The sequence below is a fragment of the Arvicanthis niloticus genome, chromosome 9 (assembly GCF_011762505.2).
Source record: "Arvicanthis niloticus isolate mArvNil1 chromosome 9, mArvNil1.pat.X, whole genome shotgun sequence".
Taxonomy (NCBI): Eukaryota; Metazoa; Chordata; class Mammalia; order Rodentia; family Muridae; genus Arvicanthis; species Arvicanthis niloticus.
The window spans coordinates 8,019,981-8,036,959 of NC_047666.1; the positions used below are offsets into that span (position 1 = coordinate 8,019,981).

General features: G+C 37.7%; 1 pseudogene; it reads left to right on the top strand.

Moving 5' to 3' along the window:
* The window catches only part of LOC117714989 (serine/threonine-protein phosphatase 2A 56 kDa regulatory subunit gamma isoform-like), a 51,278-nt pseudogene extending 41,251 nt beyond the window's left edge, over positions 1-10,027 (top strand).
* Positions 10,028-16,979: the final 6,952 nt, after the last annotated feature.

The window sequence follows — 16,979 nt, forward strand, 5'->3', positions numbered from 1 at the left end:
TCTGATTTTATGTGGTGGTCCTTGACCCACTTGGACTTGAACTTTGTGTAAGGAGATAGGTATGGAAGACCACACCTCCAACTGGTACAGTGACAGCAACTGAAGAGCAAGTATGATGGTTTGTATATGCTTTGCCCACAAAGTGGCACTATAGGAGGTAAGGCCTTGTTGGAGTAGGTATCTCATTGTGGTGTGGGCTTTAGACCCTCTTCCTAGCTGCCTGGGAGTCAGTCTTCCTCTAGCAGCCTTCAGATGAAGATATAGAACTTTCAGCTTTGTGTGTACCTTGCCTGCCTTTATACTACTATGTTCCCACCTTGATGATAATGGGCTGAACCTCAGAACCTGTAAGCCATCCCTAATTAAATGTTGTCCTTCATAAAACTTGCCTTTGTCATGATGTCTGTTTACAGTATTAAAACTTTAAGACACCAAGTTTTCAAATAATCAAATTTCTGGAGTGTATTCTCATTTAAGCCACCATGGCAATCAAGAACAATGATAATCACATGTATTGTTTTAGGGATCTTCAGGATACTTCTGAACAACATTTTGAAGAAAAAGAATGCAATGTTGGCACAGTGATTTTTACTTGATTACCTAATGCTTTTGACTTGAGTATTATGCCCTATGCAGTCTAAGTCAATTTAAACTGTTTTATACTAGTAATATCAATATATATGAAAATTATCAAATAATAGATTATTTTATGGCTGTTTACAACATCCTTTTTTCTTTTTTATTGGGTATTTTCTTTATTTACATTTCAAATATTCCTCTTTCCAGGTTTTTCCTCCCCCTGTTTTTATGAGGATGCTCCCCCACCTATTCACCCACTTCCACCCACACCCCTTTCATTCTTCTACATGGGGGCATTGAGCCTTCACAGAATCAATGGACTCTTCTCCCATTGATGCCTGACAAGGCCATCCTTTGCTACATGTGACTGGAACCAAAGATCACTCTACGTGTACTTTTTGGATAGTCAATTAGTTCCTGGGGGGTCCGGTTGGTTGATATTGTTTTTCTTTCTATGGGGTTGCAAACACCTTTAGCTTCTTGAGTCCTTGATTTAAATCCTTCATTGGGGACCCTGTACTCAGTCCAGTGGTTGGCTGTGAGCATTCATCTCTATATTTGTTAGGCTGTGGCAGAGCCTCTCAGGAGACAGCTACATCAGGCTCCTGTCAAGCACTTCTTGGCATCCACAATAGTGTCTGTGTTTTTTAACTGTATATGGAATGGATCTTCATGTAGAACAGTCTCTGGATGGCCTTTCCTTCAGTCTCTGCTCCCCTACACTTTGTCTCAGTTTTTCCTCCTGTGAGTATTTTGTTCTCCCCATTTACAACATTCTTAATGATACTTTTCTCTTCCACAACCCCCTCCTGCACCCCACTTAGAATTCCCTTCCTCACTCCAACAGTTGAATTTCTCACATTCAACAACTACTCCAAATTAAGCACACAAATTTATAGGTTACTTTAAGCAATACAATCTTTCCAACTACATTTGTTTAAAATAACACTTTTCTTTATATCTGAATAAAGAAATGCAGTTTGAAATTTAAATTAAATAAAATTATGCTAGATACAGGAAACTGTAGGCAATTGCAGATAGTCATATTGCTTAAATTAAGAGAATATCATTCTTTATGGTTCCAGCTTCAGCCTCTACTCCAGGGTGCCTAGATGCCTCCAGTACATTTTCTTGAATAGGGCAGGTAAAATTTGGAATATGTTGGGTCAACAATCTACCTCTTCCTCCTAGTGCACCAGGTGTTGCTGCCTATAAGGCCTGGAGGGGGTGAAGTGGAGTCCAGGATGAATAGGCATCACATCACTCCAGTCCAGCTAGTAATGCTGAACCATGTAACAGCACTTACAAAAGGAATAAAGAGGTTTAGGCAGTAGGCACTGGGCTGCATTTTTTGGTCCCATGGTGGCTATGGTGGCAGTGGTGATGTTGGGGTTCTACACTATATGAAAGTCTCTGCAAGAGACAGGAGTCTCACCAGGCAGTTGTTCCAAAAGTCTAATGATTAGTGGTTCAAGGGTGTGTGGGGATCTTCCCTAAGTATTACAGCCAAGTAAAATCAGCCAGTCCCTGATGATCCTTAGGAAACAACTTGTGTGTTTTATTACATGTGGACTAGGACTCTAAGAACCTTGGAAAGTAGAATGAAATTTGAGGTCTAAATACATTCACTTGCCACAGATTGCTCTGTTTGCGTAGAAAAGAATTCTAGGTGCTATGCTATTTGTCTTACAATCTGTGACCACGTGGTTGGGGCATCTTTGGGTTACATGCCCAAAAGTAGGATAGGAAACAGGGAGGAAGTTAGTTTCCTACCTGCAGGTCTCATGTTTTAGAATTTCTGGAGTTTTATCATGTTTGACCTCACCAGTTCAATGCCTTTTCTCTCTTGTCATGGTCCATGTGCCCCACAATACACACCTTCACACTTAATTCTATCTATTTATTAGTCTCTTTGCCTATTCATATCACCTGTGTCTTTGTTAGGGTTTTACTGCTGTGAAGAGACACCATAACCAAGGCATGTCTTATAAAGGACAACATTTAATTGAGCTAGCTCACAGGTTCAAAGGTTCAATCCATCATCATCAAGGTGGGAGCAGGACAGCATCTAGGCACACATGGTGCAGGCAGAGCTGAGAGGTCTACATCTTCATTTGAAGTCTGATAGTGGAAGACTGACTTCCAGACAGCTAAAACAAGGGTCTTCAGTATGCACACACAATGACATACCTACTCCAATAAGGCCATTCCTCCTAATAGTGCCACCCCCTGGGCCAACCATACACAAACTATCACAGCCTTTGTGCTATCTCCACACTTATGATCATTCTTTCCCTTTTATTCCAGTACTTCTTTCTAATTTCTTTGATTCAACACACTACTCAAATTAAACACACACCTCTAAATTTTACCGTACCCAATACAATCTCCTCCTAGTTACATCCATTTACATGAGAATTTTATACTTTCTCTTTACTTTATATCTTTCTTACTTTATATCTTAAATTACTTGAATTAAGTGATATCAGAATGACAGCTACCACATTGTTATTCTCATTTGTGTTTGTTAGATTCTATATAGTTATATATAATCACATGTATATTTCTCTGAAATGAATTAGGAATAAAATTTTTTAAAGAAAGAAAATTTTACACGTTTGGGTTTGGTGTCATGGTTTCATAGGACACTGAGATGAATTGCAAACAACCAAGGGATTTATTATACAAATTCTTAATGCTGTGGACATAAAAACCAGAGTAAATTGCATGGTAGGGCACTGAAAGTTTAGCCCCTAGAACTAGAAACAGACAGCATATAAGGGTCTCTGAGGAAATTAGAGTTCACAAAAGAGATTTGGAACCTGTTTCTAAAGTCTTGGAGGTTTACATAAAGAGCCTCCAAGCAATCTCTCTGATTGCAATGCAAAGAAAAGACTGGGGACCAGGATATTTCTTATACCAGTACCTTAAGAACAGCACTTTTATGTGCTATTTCATTTACAAGGTCAGAGCTTCCATCTTCAATGTTTCTGTAGGCCACTTGTCAGTTGCCACTAGAGTAGTAGAGATTCTGTAAATGTGCTAACAGAGATTCAATAATCACATTTTTATACAAAAGAGAATAATGAGAAAAGAAATAAAAGGGACTATGTAGGACACATAGGACAAAATAGCCTCATGGATGATATAACCATGCTAGAAAATTTTGCAACTATTTTAAAAAATTGTTCGGTCTCTGCTATTGACAAATTTTATACTATGTTCTATTTTTAAAATATTCTTACAGAATACTATTTTATACATATCATACAATGATTTTTCCTGAGATTTGTTGATCATATTTATAAATTTTGGGAGCAAAGATATAAGAAACCTTCTTAAACTTGAGTTCATGATTTTACTGAATAAAATTATTAAAATATCAATATAAGAGTGAGTCTGTTTTGTGATTTTGTCAACTTCAGGAGGAATCCAAGTCAATTTTTGATAGCCTTTCCAACTGTTGTTCAATGTACTGATCTCTGACATTGTCTTAGAATGCTATGGCCCCTGCACCCAACGCCTAGTCCCTAATCCAGAATTTTACACTGCTGTTTTTTTCCACTAGTGCTGAAAAGAATAAGGCATTTTTCATGTTTTTTCCTCACAAAAGTAATTTTTACATATGCTTGGCTGTTCTCAAGCATCTTCATATATATGTGAATTACACATTTTTTGACAGAAATTTTCATACATGCAAGTCTGAGATCAAACCTTTGTTATAGACTTGAATGAATAGTCATCAATGGCTCCTCAGTTCAAATAATGACATAAAAGTCTCCAGCCATGTTTTTGGGCCTGTAACTATTCTGGATGGCTGATAAGAACAGCATGGATGAACAAGTAGAACAAAAAAAGGGGGGCCAAGTTTAATGGGACTATGCATTTCTATTTCCCCCTAAAATTTCATATAGTTTTCTAACTGTATGATCTTAGTCTCTAATTCTAATGAGCTTTCTCTCAAGTCTGTTTTAAAATTATTTTATGATCAAGACTTTTAAAACAGAGTAGAAAGCACAAACTTCACTAGTTATTTTCTCTTTCTACACTCTAAAATTTCTGCTTTGATTATTTTTCCATAGCACATATACTTTTACAGTCTGTGGCTCTAACATCACTATGTATAAATGTCCTGTGAAATCACTGGGTTATCAAAATCATGTGTTATTTGAATTTATAGTTTTCAAAAGTTGCAAAAGTTTATGGCAAAAGAACTGAATATCTTTACCACAACATGTTAATCTAAAAGGGCAAAAAGTCTCAAATTTCGTAGATGAAATTATAAAATCAAAGTCAAGTCTAAATTTAGGGTGGGAATCAGACTTACACACCAAATCTTTAGTGGAAAATAGAAAAAATGTGAATTTGTTTCTAGGAAAAATTGAAGGAGATATCTGAATAGGTTTTGTTAAGTAAGATCAGGATAAACAGACATTCTAGCATTATTTAGTACTGAATGGGGCCTAGCACTGAAGTTAGTGAGAATGTGAGTAAAGTTTGGATTACATTATGAAGCACTATGGAAATTGGTATATATTTCTGGCAAAGAATCATAAAATTGAGTGCCTGGATTTGAACATTATGTGATCTGATATAAATGAAGATACAGAGTTAGAAGAGATGTCTTAGTCAGATTCCAGATAAATAGTATAACCAGATGGTTATGGGAAATAGTGTCACAATACAGTGTGGACCAATCAATCCCACATTCTAAATTACCCAGGAGATTGTACATGAGCACCTGAGGTTAATTATGTTTCCATAACAAACTTGAGTGTTAATTAAGAAGAAATAGTCATTCAAAAATGGCCATGTACTTAAGAAAGGTGAGCATCAGACTATGCAATGTATGTTCAAGAACCTTTGAAGAGAGTTATATACAATGGACATTCAAAAAAAAAAAAAAAAACCACTCCTTAAGGGTCAGCGGGCTTGGCATCTGTCCACTCAGTGAAGCATGCTCATGCTATTTTGAAAACTCACCCAGAGGATTCTCCCAGTAGGTTCCCTCTGCTTGGACCATGCCAGAATCTATGTGCACAATTAAGCCCCTCTAACTACAGCATAAATGAAGAAGGCAGAACTTCAGTTAATCTGTAAAAGATAACTAACTACTCTTTGGTAGTTTATGTCATTTACATTTTATTTAATTCATATCTCTCTAGTGTCATCCAAATCTGATACTTTAGGGGCTGCAAAGATGGCTTCGTGGATAAGAGTACTTTCTTCTTCAGAGGTCCTGAGTTCAATCCTCAGCAAGGTCATGGTGACTCATAACCATCTACAGTGTGATCTGATGCCCTCTTCTGGCATATAGGTGTACATGCAGATAGAACACTCATATGCATTAAATTAATTAACTAGTTAATTAATTAAAAGTGTGATACTTTAGAGATGAAAGAGACAGAATTTTTCTCAGTCCCACCATACACCCTGCAAATGGATATGCAAAAGGAAATGCACAAAATTCCTGTTTTTCAAAGATGGCTGGAATCCATTGATGCCAATTAAGGCAACCCTCTTTTACATATCCAGCTGCAACCAAGGGTGACCCTATGTGTTCTCTTTGGTTGGTGGTTTAGCCCTGGGAGCATCGGGGGTTCTAATTGGTTGATAATATTTTTTCCCTATGGGGTTGCAAATCCCTTCAGCTCCTTTAGTCCTTTAGAACTTTTTTAATGAGGTTCTTGCACTCAGTCTGAAGTTTGGCTTCATGCATCTTCTTCTGTATTGGTTAGGCTCTTGCAGAGCTTCTCGAGGATAGCTGTACCAGGCTCCTGTCAGCAAGCAATTCTTGACATCAGCAATAGTGTCAGAGTTTGTTGTCTGTAGATGATGGGATGGATCCCTAGGTGGAACAGTCCCTGGATGGTCTTTCCTTCAGACTCTATAACTATTTGTTCCTGCATTTTCTTGTGACAGGAGGAATTCTGGATTAATGTTTTTGAGGTAGGTGGGTGACTTCACTCTGCAACCAGGGCATGTTCCTATTCACTGGTATATTAGTGTTTTACTGCTGTGAACAGCCACCATGACCAAGGCAAATCTTATAAAAAAAACAACCTTTAATTGAGGCTGGCTTACAGGTTGAGATGTTCAGTCCATTATCATCATACTAGGAACATAGCAGCATCCAGGCAGTTATGGTTCAAGAGTAGCTGAGAATTCTACACTTTCCTCTGAAGGCTCCTAGTGGAAGACTGACTTCCAGGCATCTAGGGTGGATGTATTAAAGCCCATATCCACAGTGACACACCTATTTCAACAAGGCCACACCTCTAATAGTACCGTTTCCTGGGCCAAGCATATTCAAACCATGACAACTGCATATGGTCTTTACAGGTTCTCTTTTTCTTTTGTTGGGTATTTCAGCTAATCACCTCTCTGTTGGGTCCTGGAAACCTCTTGGGTCCTTGGCATCTGGGACTTTCTAATAGGTATGACCAGCTCCCCTTCTCCCACTGCTACCTACACACCTCCATCAAAATTCCTGATACTCCCCACTTCTTCAAGATCTCCTCCTGTATGTGAATTAGTCCCCCTTTTCCTTCCTCTCTTCTCATCCTCCAAGATCCGTCTTTTCCTTGACTTCCTGGGATTATTTTCTTCCTTATTCTGAGTAGAACTGTATTATCCACACTTTGGTGTGGTCTTCCTTCTTCTTGGGTTTCATATGGTCTGTGAATTGCACACTTTCAGTTCCATGATAAATCAAAATGGCTTGTGGTAGATCACCCACAATGGCATCTTAGTTTGTTGACACTGAAAAAAGCCACTCTCTGAGGTTGTACAGTTAACTAAATTCTCATTATGTACATGTCAAATCTGCCTACAGTGATGGTGATGTTATAACCTCTGAATTTAAATTCAGCACAGACATTCTTGCATAGGTATAAATGAGGAACATTTAGAGTAGGAGGTTTAAAAAACTGAGGTTTAGCCTATGCTATTGGATCACTGTTGAGATAATGAGGAAGAAACTTCTCTTTGGGGCCATGCTGCTGAGAATTGGGTAAAAATCGGGATAGAATACTTCTGGTGAGGAGATTAAAAAATATAGGTCCTCAATACTAATGTGCATTGAATTAGGTCAGGTACTATATAGGTATTTTGAGAACCTGAGAGATTAGTACCTCAGAGGTATGCCAGGTGCTGCAGTGCCTCCTCTGCTAAGCTTGTATCTTACTATTACTGAAGGTCACAGCTAAAAAGGACTAGCAAATGATACTATAGCAGAATAAGGTCTCTGTTCAAGTGTGGTCCATTTACGGAAGTTGGCAGTTGTCAGGCAAATAGAAATGAAAATTGTGCCCTTTGTATAGAGGTAATTATATTATTGTTAAACTATTTCACTGTTTGTATAACATATTAATACTAATTCTGACAAAATGTACATGAAGATTAATATTCACCCATTGTGACATCATCTCAAACACTTCCACAGAACATTAGCTTTATTACATGGGCACAATTCCTTGCCCCTGTGAATCAGGTAGTTGTTCATTCATGAGCTGTCAGAGACAAGCTGGAAATGGTATATAAAAGCTGTGACTCTTTGGCTTCTTCCCATGCCCTTCTACATTCAAGGCACATATATGAGGAGTGAATGCTGATAGCTGGACATGCCTGTCAACCAGAAATTATGAGAGGCCGAGAGTCAAATATGCCTGCCTTGCCAAAACCTTACAATATCTGTGTAGCAGAAAATGTCCCCCTCCCTTTTAAAATAAATAATTGACAGAGATTTGTCTTTCTGGAACACTCTTTACATAATTAGATCCCTCTCATTCTTAACAACTGTCCTAACAATTGTACAAAATGCTTTGTCTCAATGGACTGATTAGAACACATATTACTTCTACTGTCTCTCAGTACCAATCCTTTGGGTAAAAGGCCTACTTTTTTTGAGACTTTAATTTTTATTTAAGGAAAATTTTGTTATCTTCTATAAGGGTTGTGTCCCTCATGTTTGGTAGCAGTTGTGGAGGTCATTGCAAGTACCTTGGCTGTCAGAAAAGCCAAACGTGTGTGGCAAGAAAGAAACTTGGGTAAGAATTTAGTAGTTAAGTGATGGCATTTCACAGGTCTAAACTCTGACATCAGGACAGTATATTTTAGACACACTTAAGTACAGTATTACATTTGAAAACAAAAACTTTTATCTCAAATTTTTTTGCACAGCAAACCTAAAACAGACTACATTAAAACTTCTTTGCAATGTACATGTGATTTCTCTCATATGTGCGGATTCTATTGAGAATGAAGGCCTATGATGGAAGATTCTGGGGAATCTGAGTGAGGAATTATAGATAGAAAATGTCATCAGTTTACTAACAGCTTCCATCCTCAGGATTCTAAGTGAAAAGCAAGTATATATTTCTTCCATTGAGGAGACAGCCCTATGTGATTAACATTCCTAGTTTCTCCAGGGATTATCTGTGAGCACTAGTGCCCACTGAAACTAGAAGAGGATGTGTTATTTTTGCAATCATAAGAAGCAGTAAGGGTACTTCCCTCTATCTGTATTGCAACACTAACCCAGGCCTTTGCATATTGTTCCCCGGGGAGGAACCACCCATGCCAGTTTTGAATAAAAGGGTCAGTTGTCTTCTTTCTGTGACTCAAAAGTCTTCTCAGGCTTCCTTCTCAAAATGAAGTTGCCTGGTAGACTGTTGGTGCTGTTGTTCTGGATTCCTGGTGAGAACAGAAGGAATTGAGAATGGGGAGGTAGCACAAGAACTGGGTCATACTGCTCAGTACATGTGTTGTGGCATGTATGAGTAGACAGGTATTATCCTCCAGTATGGGGCCTGTTGGTTGTTTATATGCAAGAAGGAGGCTCCAGATGGGAGAGAACCTGTGATACAATAAATATTATGACATGAATAAATAGGATAGTCTACATTAAGTATAGAAGCACCTTGGGGATTCCATTTAACTTGTTTTGTTAGGACGTGAATTTTAATGTATAAAGAATTGTATGTACAAACACATTTAAGTTGAAATGTATAAAAAATCAGAAGATTTTTCATGAAGTTTGTGCATGATTCTATACTTCTCTCTTATTTTTTCAGCTTCCAGCAGTGATGTTGTGATGACCCAAACTCCAGTTTTCCTGCCTGTCAGCCTTGGAGATCAAGCCTCTATCTCCTGCAGGTCTAGTCAGAGTATTGTACACAGTAATGGAAACACCTATTTGTCTTGGTACCTGCAGAAACCAGGCCAGTCTCCACAGCTGCTGATCTACAGGGTTTCAAACAGATATTCTGGGGTCCCAGAAAGGTTCAGTGGCAGCGGGTCAGGCACAGATTTCACACTTAAGATCAGCAGAGTGGAGCCTGAGGATTTGGGAATTTATTACTGCTTACAAAGTACACGTTTACCTCCCACAGTGATGCAGACCCTAACAAAAAATGTCTTTGCTTGGGGTATCACAGCTGTCAAATGAGTTACTTATCTGTGTGAGAGAGAAGTGTTGAGAACTGCAGATTGTTTGGTGCAGCTGGTAGCATGTGCATCTTGGCTACAACAGTCATTCTTTTTGCCTTTATTGGCTACAATAACAATGATATTGCTTCTGCCTCATTGCATCTGCCTCAGTAGAATACTGAACAGGTGGCCTCATAGCAACAAGCAATGATGGTTATAAAGCAGACTGTAAACCCAATTTTCCTACAGGCTTGTCTTCTTGTCTCCCTTTGTTACTCAACATTATCCAGTAAAGGAGACAGGAAACTGAGAAGTATTCTTTGTTAAATTCTATCATTTACTACAAATTGCTTCATTTGCCACATTTTAAGTATTTGATTTAATGTGTATTGTATATGTTTATTATCTTCTGTTTGTTTTCTATTTCTGGGAAGTATGTCTATTGACTCTGAATTTCTCATCAAATGCTTTTACCCGTAAAGTGTTTCTTTTCTGACATAATTTTCTCAGTGCATTACTAAGATCTAACTATAATCTTTAGGTTAACTCTATTATTGGGATCACAGAGGCAATTAGCATCCTGCTAAACAGATGGTCATTATTGCCAGATATGAAGTTCACAGTTGAACAAAATATAACCTTCTTAATCCACTGGGAGTTTGAAGGTCATTTTCTTGAACAGTGAAATTTAGCAATCCAGCAGTAGACTTTCAGTTTAATTTCATGATTATTTCTCTATTTTCTTCCATTAAAATGCCTGGTGTCCTTAGCAATAGAGATTTGTGACCTCCTTCTGGCAGTGAATAAAAAATGGCATTGCATTGTTTTGCATGTATCTTATTTATTCATTGTATTGCTTGTATTGTTTTATGGTTTGAGGGCCTGTATTATAAGGAAGATTCATGACACTAGGAACCTCTTACCTCTAGAGAAGCATTATTCACCCTAGAACTATAAAGTAAATTTTCTGTATTGTTTTTGGTACACACTCTTAGTTTTATTTACTCTTCAACACCTTTTCTTTTCCTATTCCCTGCCATATCCATGTGTAAACTTTTCAGCCACTAGCATGCTCACTGTGTAGATTCACATCACACACATTCTACAGTTAGGGTTTGAAAATCAAAAACAACAACCAAAGCAGAAGAAGAGTCCACATAATGTATGATATTTACTTGAATTAGGCACAAAACCTGATCTGTCAGGGCGGGACAGGAGCAGAGACTCAGGAGCTGACTGTGTCCCCAAGCATTCCTCTTACCAATTATTTAAATGACAACAAAAAAAAACCTAAAAACATCTGTGTCAAGATTTTGCTAATTTTTCATCATTCATAATCATTTTTATGTGGTTAGGAATAGTCATGTTTTGGCAATCAAAAATAAATAAATAAATAAATAAATAAATAAATAAATAAATAAGGAGGAAGTTGGTCAGATTAGATAGTTTCTGGCTACCCTAGGGCCTCGGGCCTTAGGGCCTACAAATTTGAACTTAATTTCACCTTATGATCAAAATGGAGTCTAAAGCCAAGTGATAGTACTTTAAGCCTCATTTGACTCCTAAATCACTATCTCCTCCTGTACTTAAGGTCTATTCTCAGTTCCTCTCTCATCATTTTTTTTAACTTCCAAACTTTATAGACTCCAGAGAAATCACTCAAATTTAACCATTAGGATCCATTTATGAGAGTGAACACATGACATTGCTCTTTGTCACTCAGTATAAATTTTCTGATAGTTCCACACATTTTCTTACAAATTTCCTCATTTCAGCTTTTTTGAAGCTAAACATAATTCTACTTGGCTTTATATCATGTGAGATATAAAACTCCCCTGTGAATCTCCCACACAGACAAGTTTAGGAACTATCCTAGGGCAGGATTTACAGAGGAGGCAGGAGTATTTCAAATAGAAAAAGCCCACCTAACTCCACTGGCCTTCTTCAGCAATAAGTAAATAACCAAATAGAATAAGCTAGTTTTCTCCACACACACATGAACAATAGTTTGTTTGACACACAGAATAAGCAGCACACACTAACAATACTTTCTTAGAGATAAAGGCAGTAAGTCTTTCCTTCCTGAGGTAGTGAACAACCAAGAACAACCAAGCCACCAAACTTCAACCTCTAGGTTAGAGTGAATGAACCCTGCAAGGCACTGGGAACTTGGTGGATGCACTTCTGCAGCAACAGGGCCCCAGCGAGGGTGCACCTGCAGGGATCAGGGCGAAAAGGCAGGGCATGGGTCCTCAGAATCCCCAGCCATGCTTCATTTGATGGATGTCTAGGCTGATTGCATTTCCTAGTTTTTGTGAATATACATTTATACATGCATATATATTTATTCATTTGGTAGGTATATTGTTGACTATATATGCTGTTATAAGCACATGTCCATGTTTAAAAGTACATGTTTTATAGAAATACATAAATACCTTGCTCTAGTGGTGGCTAAGGAGGCATGGTCCATTGCCTTTTCCTCCACTTCATGGTAAGGTCACACAAACCAACACCAAGTTTTTCACAGGAGAAATCATGTATATTATACCACATTTGCTAATTCCTTTCCTGTTATCAACACCTTCAGTGGCCCCCTTTTTTCAGTTGATAGTCCTCTCTTTGATTTCCTCATTGCTATTGTTTATTATTATTATATGTGTATATGTATTGTATACACATACAGACATGCACACACACACACACATACATACACACATATATATCATTCTTCTCAGTGGGCAAATCTACACTACAACTGCTTTATCTATGATTCAGAGAACATTACAAAAGAGGAGGCAAAAAATTATAAATGACAAACAAGAACGTCTGTTATAAAATAATCTTGCCTAGAAACAACTGCATAAACAGCACTTGAATTTTTTTCATGTGTTTGTGTGTGTGTGTATACATTATATATACATACATATGTATATATATGTGTGTATGTGTGTTTATTTATATGTGTGTGACAATTCTATTTCAATCAGTGGAATATCTTTCATTTTCAAGTGTCACAATTCACTTTGCAATTAATGCTGAAAAATAGTTTAACTTATATTCAAATAATATATTCATTTTGTATTTCTCTGTGAAAGGACACTTGGATAATTTATGTATTTTAATTCTTGACATAATTTTTTGCCATTAAACTTAAGATGAATAATTGAGACATTCATTTAAGCCTGGTAAAAGTGTAGATTTTCTTCACTTCAGTTGACAGAACATAGAAGAGCTTTGTCGGCTATGGTCAACACTATAACTACTGTTTAAAACTGTTGTGCCCCAGTGAACTGTAAATCTTGGCAAATCTGCATTTCTAGTTTGCAAAATTAGACACATACTGGTAAAGTGTCACACATATGTCCAGGAAGACCTCATGAACTGGGAACCATATTTGAGTTGTGAAGAACTCTTTGTTTGTGGTTGCAGATGGTGACATACATGTTTTCTAGAATATTGTCTTGTGATGTGACTCGGTATTAAAGATTTTTCACAAAGTTCTGATATTTTCCTAATTTAAGAAATATGTTTTAGCATGTCTTATGACACAAAGGTCAGGATTAATGCTTTTGAATCACTATCAGAATGATATGTTCTCCTCTGATTCAGGCTGACTAACAGTATTGCTCTACATGACAGATCAATTGATAACATGGATGAAGGATAGTATATATTGTTTAAATACTTCAGAAATTCTTTTTTAACAAGAGAAATGTTTAATAAAAAAACAAGGGCTGAGTCAGATAATTCACATTTAGTTTAGGAATGATTACTTACTATCCAAGAGATTGTTGTCTTGCTAATCTTATTTTTCTTTTTTTTATTGGACATTATATTTACATTTAAGATTTTATCCCCTTCCCTCCATTACCCCCACCACCCAGGAAGCTCCTATCCCATCCCACCTCCTCATGCTTCTATGAGAATATGTCCCCACCTACCCCAACACTCCCACCTCCCCACCCTTGAATCCTCCCCCACTCAGTGTTCAGCCTTCATAGGACCAAATATCTCCTCTCCCACATATGCCCATCAAGGCCATCCTTCCCTTCATGTACAGATGGAGTCATTGGTCTCTCCCTATGTGCTCTCAGGCTAGTGGTTTAGACCCTGGGGAGCTCTGGTTGGTTGGTATTCTGGTTTTCCTCATGGGGCTACAAATCCTTTCTGCTTTTTCAGCCTTCTCTCTAACTCCTCCATTGGGAAACCCTTGATCAGAGCAGTGGTTAGCTGTGAGCATTGACCTCTGAATGTGTCAGCCTCTGGCAGACATCTAAGAAGACAGCTATATCAGGCTCTTGTCAGCATGCAATTCCTGCCATTTACATCAGTGTCTATCTTTGGTGACTGTGCATGGGATAGATACCCAGGTGAAATTGTTTACAGATGGCCCCTCCTTCAGTTTCTGCCCCACATTTTGTCTCCATGTTTGCTCCCTTGAGTATTTTTGTTACTCCTTCTAAGTAGGACTGAGGCATCCACACTTGGTTTTCCTTTCATGAGGTTCAAGTTGTCTGTGAGTTGAGTCTTGGCTATTCCAAGATTTTGGGTTAACTTCCACTTATCAGTGAGTAAATCCCATGTGTGTTCTTTTGTGATTGGGTTACCTCACTCAGGATGATATTTTCTAGTTTCATCCATTTACCTAAGAATTTCTTGAATTCATTATTTTTAATAGCTGAGTAATACTCCATTGTGTAAATGTACTATATTTTTTTATCCATTCCTCTGTTGAAGGACATCTGGGTTCTTTCCAGCTTCTGGCTAGTATAAATAAGGCTGCTATGAACATAATGGAGCATATGTCCTTGTTATATGTTGGAGGAACTTCTGGGTAGATGCCTAGGAGTGGTATAGCTGGATCCTCAGGTAATGTTATATCAAATTTTCTGAGGAACTGCCAGACTAATATCCAGAGTGGTTGTACCAGCTTGCAATCCCACCAGCAATGGAGAAGTGTTCCTCTTTCTTCACATCCTCGCCAGCATCTACTACCACCTGAGTTTTTGATCTTAGCCATTCTGAATAGTGTGTGGTTGTATCTCAGGGTTGTTTTGATTTGCATTTCCCTGATGACATAGGATGTTGAACATTTCTTGTGGTGCTTCTCAGCCATTCGATTTTCCTCAGTTGAGAATTATTTGTTTAGTTGTGTACCCAATTTTTTAATAGAGTTATTTGGTTGTCTGGGTATGATTACTAGTGTTCTTTGTATATATTAGATATTAGCCCTCTATTGGATGTAGGATGGGTAAAGATCTTTTCCCAATCTGTTGGTTGCTGTTTTTTCCTATAGACAGTGTCCTTTGCCTTACAGAAGCTTTGCAATTTTATGAGGTCCCATTTGTCAATTCTTGATCTTAGAGCATAAGCCATTGGTGTTCTGTTCAGGAACTTTTCTCCTGTGCCTAGGTATTTGAGGGTCTTCCCCAGCTTCTCTTCTATTAGTTTCAGTGTATCTGGTTTTATGTCAAGGTCTTTTATCCACTTGGACTTGAGCTTTGTACAAGGAGATAAGAATGGGTCGATTTGCATTCTTCAACAGCTGTCCTCCAGTTGAACCAGCACCATTTGCTGAAAATGCTGTCCTTTTTCCACTTTATGGTTTTAGCTCCTTTGTCAAAGATCAAGTGATCATAGGTGTGTGGGTTCATTTCTGGATCTTCAATTCTATTCCATTGATCTTGCTGCCTGTCTTTGTACCAATACCATGCAGTTTTTACCACTATTGCTCTGTAGTGCAGTTTGAGGTCAGGGAAAGAGATTCCCCCAGAAGTTCTTTTATTGTAGAGAATAGTTCTCACTATCCTGGGCTTTTTGTTATTCCAAATGAATTTGCAAATTCCTCTTTCTATCTATATGAGAAATTGATTAGGGAATTTTGATGGGGAATTCATTTTATCTGTAGATTGCTTTTGGTAAGAGGGCCATTTTTACTAAATTAATCCTGCCAATCTAGGAGCATGGGAGATCTTTCCATCTTCTGAGATCTTCTTCTATTTCTTTCTTCAGAGACTTGAAATTCTTTTCATATAGATCTTTTATTTGCTTGCTTAGATTCACTCCAAGATATTTTATATTATTTGTGGCTATTGTGAAGGGTGTCATTTCCCTAATTCTTTCTCAGCCTGTTTATCCTTTGAGTAGAGGAAGGATACTGATTTGTTTGAGTTGATTTAATATCCAGCCACTTTACTGAAGTTGTTTATCAGGTTTAGGAGTTCTCTGGTGGTAGTTTTAGGGTCACTTAAGTATAGTATCATATCATCAGCAAATAGTGGAATTTTGACTTCTTCCTTTCCTATTTGTATCCCTTTGACTTCCTTTTGTTGTCTAATTGCTTTGGCTAGAACTTTCAGTACTATATTGTGTAGGTAGAGTGAGAGTGGGCAGCCTTGTCTACTCCCTGATTTTAGTGGGATTGATTCAAGTTTCTCTCCATTTAGTTTGATGTTGGCTACTGGCTTGCTGTATATTGCTTTTACTGTGTTTAAGTATGGGCCTTGAATTCCTGATCTTTCCAAGACTTTTAACATGAAGGGATGTTGAATTTTGTCAAATGCTTTCTCAGCATCTAGTGAGATGATTATGTGGTTTTTTTCTTTGAGTTTATTTATGCAGTGAATTACATTGATGGATTTCTGAATATTGAACATTCCATGCCTTCCTGGGATAAAGCCTACTTGATCATGATGGATGATTGTTTTGATGTGTACTTGGATTCAGTTTGTGAGAATTTTATTGAGTATTTTTGCATCAATATTCATAAGAGAGATTGGTCTGTAGTTCTCTTTCTTTGTTGGGTCTTTGTGAGGTTTAGGTATGAGTGTAATTGTAGCTTCATAGAACGAATTGTGTAAAGGTCCTTCTGTTTCTGTTCTGTGGAATATTTTGAAGAGAATTGGTATTAGGTCTTCCTGGAAGGTCGGATAGAATTCAGCACTAAAACCATCTGGTCCCAGACTTTT